Source organism: Sinocyclocheilus grahami, unplaced genomic scaffold (genome assembly GCF_001515645.1).
Source record: "Sinocyclocheilus grahami isolate Dianchi unplaced genomic scaffold, SAMN03320097.WGS_v1.1 scaffold151.1, whole genome shotgun sequence".
NCBI classification, from domain to species: Eukaryota; Metazoa; Chordata; class Actinopteri; order Cypriniformes; family Cyprinidae; genus Sinocyclocheilus; species Sinocyclocheilus grahami.
Genome location: NW_015505330.1, coordinates 1,402,762 through 1,409,132, shown reverse-complemented (window position 1 = coordinate 1,409,132; position 6,371 = coordinate 1,402,762).

Genomic DNA, 6,371 nt, shown 5'->3' with positions numbered 1-6,371 from the left:
TCTATTATAGGACCCACTCTGACTGACTCTTAAGGGACTTTGTGCGGGGATTAGAGCATTTTCAGGATGTAGGGCATTTCATAGGAGACTGTACTTTGATTATGCATGACTGAAATAGGTGTCTGTGTGCGTGTGGCATGCTTTGCTTACTGTGCAGTGTGTGTTTTTGAGGTTGAAAGTCCTGTCCCTGGAGTGACCCTCCAACATGAATTCCCATGTGAGGCTGCTTTTGGAGTTACCTTGACTTCCTTGCTACTTTTGTCAGCTCTAGGACTGCACAAAATACACAACAAGAAATGCTTTTAAAAAGAAGTCAGATAAGAAAGTGCACTCAGTCATCTTATATACAGACATCTTGCGACGTGGATGAAGCATCAGGCAAATGACAAATGACATTGTAGAAAAGCACTGTTTGCAGTCAGCCATGACTTATTTATTCTGTGAGTGAAAGTGTCCAGTAATAAAGGGGTTATTGAGATTAAATGAATATTTTGCTGGTCATGCGATCTCACGTCGGCTCCAATGAGGCAACTCGCTCCTTGTAAAATAAGAGATCTTTTAGGCTACAATTTTTCAAAAGAGCTCTGTCATTTTTATAAATGTGAAAAAAGTGTAGCTTTAAGGAAAAAAAGGTTTTATGATCAATATCAAATTCAAAAACATAATTACTTTATACTGACTGATCTGTTTCTGACCCCAGAACAGTTTATAAATATCATATAAATGTGTGACAATACAGTCTCATTTTGAACAATTTAATCTCCATGGAAAAGGTTCAATTGTACAATTGGGAAAATAAATTCTTGCAAATTACAAATTAATTTTGGAATAAAAGAGCGTGACTCGATTATCAAATGCCATTTTTGTGTCTCGGATATTTTTGTTCAAGTGCTAAATGTATTAATTTGTATCAGTCAGAGTGAGCCAGCAAGCGTAGGTGGTTTAAAATAATGCATTCCTACTTTTTTTTGCTTTGTTCATGTTCCCGATATTAAGTAGGTTGTTTGTTTTCCGCATAATGAAATTGAGGAATTTATTAAATTAAATCAGAGAAGGCAAATTAGACCTACTCATTCTCTTTCACCACCTTACATTCGTTCTGTACCCGTTTATCCATTTTGCACTCTTTTTTCCCCAATCCCTCTTTGAGCCTTGTTCATTCTCTTTCTTTGTTCTTTTTTCATTTCTTTCCAAATGGCCTCCCCCTCTTCTTCAGAGTTTGTATCTCTGTAACACCTCCCTCCTCTCCACCGCCATCACATTTGCAGTATGAGCAATAAAACAGACAATTGCACATATACATTTACCTAGATAACTAAATGGAGATATTCAGTATACTTTTATTGTACTTATTTAAAGCTATTAGACTTTTATTGTATTATCTCTAAACATAGATTTAGATTAAAAATCATGCTATAAATCTTAAAATATATATTTGATTAAATCATGAATTATTATTGAAATGAAATATTATATTGTGCTCGTTTTTTATCCCCAAAGTCCATGTACACAAAGTTACCTTTGTTGTCTACCAAAAATCCCAAAGAATTAAAAATTAAAACACACAGATCCAGTGTATGTGGTGATTATTGTTAGAAGAAGCAGTGTGATGCTTAGAACAGCTGTTCAGGCTAATGATTGATGTGCTTAAACACATACACACACTCAAGTGATGAAGCACTTTGTCACAGATGCTTCCTCCTTCACGCTGGCATCAGTTATCAATTTTCTATTAGGACTGCAGACCTCCACCTCAGAGACCGTTACATCAGCACAGCACACTATAGTTGTATGATATCCATACTGTGTGTCAAACACCCACTATAGTTGTTCTACTCTCTTTCTCATTCTCTGATTTCCCTCCTCTTGCTCTTCTGGGCTTTTCACACTTCAAACTGTTCAAAGTCAACATGAAACTGACCCCATTTACATTCCTATTGTGAACAATTTTTGTTTACAATGCTTCTGAAACAACTTTCATTCCTTTTCTTTCGTCACCAAGTCCTCTTTTTTTTCAACCCCTCCTCTTCATATAAAGACCACTTTTCACCATCCGATCAAATCAAGAGAGACATCAAGTCCCACATTTTTTTACTCACTGAATATCCCATTTTTCACTCGGAAAATTTGTCGCATAGCAGAAGAAAAATTTGTGAACACAACACAACAAAGTTTTACAGCAAAACATAAAAACAACAACACAACATAAAACACAAGAAAACATAACACAACACAACATACAGTTTTACAACAAAATATATCAACAACATAACACAACATAACATAACACACAGCATAACAACAACATAAAAACATAACATGCAGCTTAACAACAACATAACATACCATAACATAACAGACAGTTTAACAACAACAAAACAAAACATAACCTAACATAAGAAATAAAGCATAACAAGAACATAACATAACATAACAATACATAACATAAAATATTATAACATAACATAACATAACATAACATAACATAACCAGACGAACCAGCCAAGCATCATCGCCTGTATAATTTGTGACAGCAGAGGTTACGCAGTGTCTCTTCAGCTCTCCATTGAATTGTGGGACTCAGTGTTTACTGTTTACAGATAAAACAACAAGCCTTTTGTTTTGTGTCTTAGATGCTGGTAGACAAAAAAAAAAAAAAAAGCCCTGGATGTTAGAAAAAAATAGACAAGGAAAAAGAAAGTGATGATCTATTAGAGGTGGTGCAGGCTGCAAATACACACATTTTGTCACAGATGCCCTGTACCCTAGTTCCTGTTTAATTATGGACGTCTAATTGGCACATGGTGACACTGGCGATAACACTCATGAAAATGTTTTGAGGTCTGGTGGTCCTCTGGCCATTCACACACACACACACACACACACACACACACACACACACTGTAAGCATGGCCAGATGCCAGGCTCAAAATGAAGCCAATCAGTGGACGACCACTTAATGGAAAGCTGGCTATGGCGAGAGGGAACGAGCGAGAGGGAGAAAGCTAAAGGGAACACGCAACGGGGACGACAAGGGGATAAAATAAGATAGATGAATAGAAATTAGATGAGATCTCTATCTTTCAGCTCATTAATTGTTCAAGATATCCTCTCCTTTGTGATTTTAACACAGTTCTAATTAGCTCCTAATTTGGGAAGTTTAAGCCTTGTGAACTTATATATATATATTGTAAAGAAATTCCCCCTCATTTGATCTTTTTTATCTCTCTTTCTAAACCGGCTGCAGTCTCATGTTTCCTCACCCCAGACAGAATCGTAAAGCTAACTTAATGTAGCTGTAATTGTTCTGCTTGTCGGATATAAAAACAGTTTTTATTACAAAAAACCCAAGTTTTTTCACCACTTTTCAAGCTGTTTTGCTTCTAATTACAGAAGTTTGTATTCAAAAAGGCACAGTGAAAACAAAAGACATACAAGATGATAAAAGAGATCTTCTTCCTCAGGCAAAGTCTGCGTAGAGGTGAAACCGAGTGATAACGTAGTCATTCGATCGCATCTGAGAATGAACAAGACCTCATTTTGTCTCCTCTGAGCTGCTAACCAGGAGTTTGGGCGGCTAGAGGCAGCTGAAAGCACATCTGGGAGGAGACTCTCTTTTTCAGAGCTTGATTTGGCAGCGGACCTAATAAGAGTTCAATTAAAGCAGAAGTTCTTTGGGCGACAGCAGGATATGATTACCCAGGAGTCAGTGGGGTATATATAGTAGCTGTTCCTCTTTCTGTGTATGGCTGCCGTTCTCGTGCCAGGACCTGAGGGATGATGAGGGAGGTACATTTGCACGAGGCATTATGACTGACTCCGTTCCCTCCGCTAAAAAGCTGGCAGGTTTCGCAGTCTAACTGCAGGTGTCGAGCTAATGCACACCCCTGAAGCTGAAAAGTACCATCGCACAGTCATTATCTCGGGGAATTCACTAAGAATGAACAGATAGCTTCTGTTAGCATCACTTTATTTACTTGTTTTAGAACAGTTCACTAGTTAGGTTTTGCAAACTCTTTTTCTGTGACGGGGGGGGGCATAATGGGGTGATACGGGGTCTGCAAAAAGTTTTCTGTATTATTGTTTATTGCAATCCTTTTTAACACGCATGCAGGCAGACAGAGATAGATAGATAGATAGATTTTTTTCAATGCCAAAGCATTCACTTTAATTTAGTTTAACTTGATGTACAAAAAAAACTAAAACTACAACTAAAATGAAAATGAATAAAACTTACATGATAAAAAAACAACAACAAAATTACTGAAAAAATGAAAGGGGAACAATATGAAAATAAAAACTGATTTAATATTAATAGAAACTATAACAGTATATCTTAATGGTACTAAAATAACACTGATACACACACAACTATATTTATTTTTATTAATATTATAATTAAATAAATATATCACATTAAATATTATATTGATGAATTCCTATGAATATTATATGATTATTTAAACAATTCATTTTGGCTAAAAGTAAAATGACAATATAAAAGCCAACTATTTTGTTTTGGAAGCAACATTTTGAACATAATACCTTGCTTAGTAATTTTTTACAAAATATATATATATTTGTGTAAATATATAAATGGGCCTTTGGGTGTCAAAATATTTAGCTCCTTTAATATATAAATAGAACACCATTTTTGGGAGTCCTTTGCACCATAAAGTTTGTACTACAGGAATTATGTAAACAATGGTGCAAAATATCTATTTGTTATATATACTTTAATACTCATGTTGTTCAGAACAGTAGGTTGAGATTTGTCTGGATCTTCTGTGTCTGTACAGTATTTAGTCAGTTAGTTCTCTATTAGATCGTTTTGTAGATTAATTATTGCCACCACGATCACTAGAACACACATATAAGCGACTCTTTCAAATAATATTCAGTTTAGCACGTTTATTTTCCCTGTATCCATCTCTCCACCCTAGCAAGTATTTCTGTGATAGAGTTATACTCATGTACATGATCATCCTGTTCGTTCACGGTGCTTTGGGGAACAGACTTGACGCAGTAAGATCAAGGCGTACACATCAATTGCAGTGTATAGCTGTGAGATGAAAGGCAGGGTAAGGGTGCAGAAGTTCAGTTGGCCCGAGGCAGTTTCACGAGCTCCCGCCCATGTGGCTTTTTAACTTTGCAGATTGGAGCTAACCTAAAGGCAGTGACCGGGGCTCTCTGCCAGTTCACCTAGAACAAATATGGACATGTCCTTCAGCACGAGCTGCTGAGGAGAATAGGGAATCGCTGTTTAAAGAAAGCAGCGGCAGGTTTCAGAGGTAGATGGGAGGAAGAGAAAGAAACGGAGGGAGAAATGTGAGGATTATAGGCTAATGAATCCAGCAGCTCTTATATTTCTGTTCTGCAGGTCCAGGCATTAGGAAGCGATCACAACTTGATTGCGACCAATCAGAGATCAGGCACCAGGGTGATTATGACAGAAAACGGGAAGTGACAGAAAAATCCTCCTTTCTATCAAGGACTTTTTCCCCCCAAACTTTGTGCCTGGCAGTCAAATTTCCTCATCAGGTTTTTGATGAGACTCATGGGCATACGCAGTGACAGGTTCATTTCTACAGCGTCTAATTGCTTTCAGCTTTCGCTCAGCCAGGTCCCTCATTAGTGTGCATTTAGCACACATACAGTAAACCCAAGCAGCCTGCTTCACACCCTACCCGACTTGTAAAAATGATACCGTGCCACTCATATTTTGAACTCCTTTAGCTCAAATATTTAGTTTACCGCAAAACACTATTTTGTGTAAGAGTAGCTATGGAGAAGTATGTTAAAGCTATAATAGTGCTTGTGATGTGGCAGTCAACTGATTGATTATGGGATAGTTTACACAAAAATGACAATTCTGTCATCATTTACTCACCCTCAATTTGTTTTAAAATCCATATAAAATATGAAAGGAGAAATTTTGAATGATTGTACTGGTCATTTATCCTGAGGAATTACAATGAATGGATTTTAAAACTTCAAATTCACTATTATTATACTGAAAAAATAGCAAATAATGATATAACTTTTATTTTTGGGCCATTTCAAGGATCCCAATTTTACACTGAACACCAGAGTGAAAACACACATTTAAAAAAAATATATACAGTGGGGCAAAAAAGTATTTAGTCAGCCACCAATTGTGCAAGTTCTCCCACTTAAAAAGATGAGAGAGGCCTGTAATTTTCATCATAGGTATACCTCAACTATGAGAGACAAAATGAGAAAAAAAATCCAGAAAATCACATTGTAGGATTTTTAAAGAATTAATTGGTAAATTCCTCGGTAAAATAAGTATTTGGTCACCTACAAACAAGCAAGATTTCTGGCTCTCACAGACCTGTAACTTCTTATTT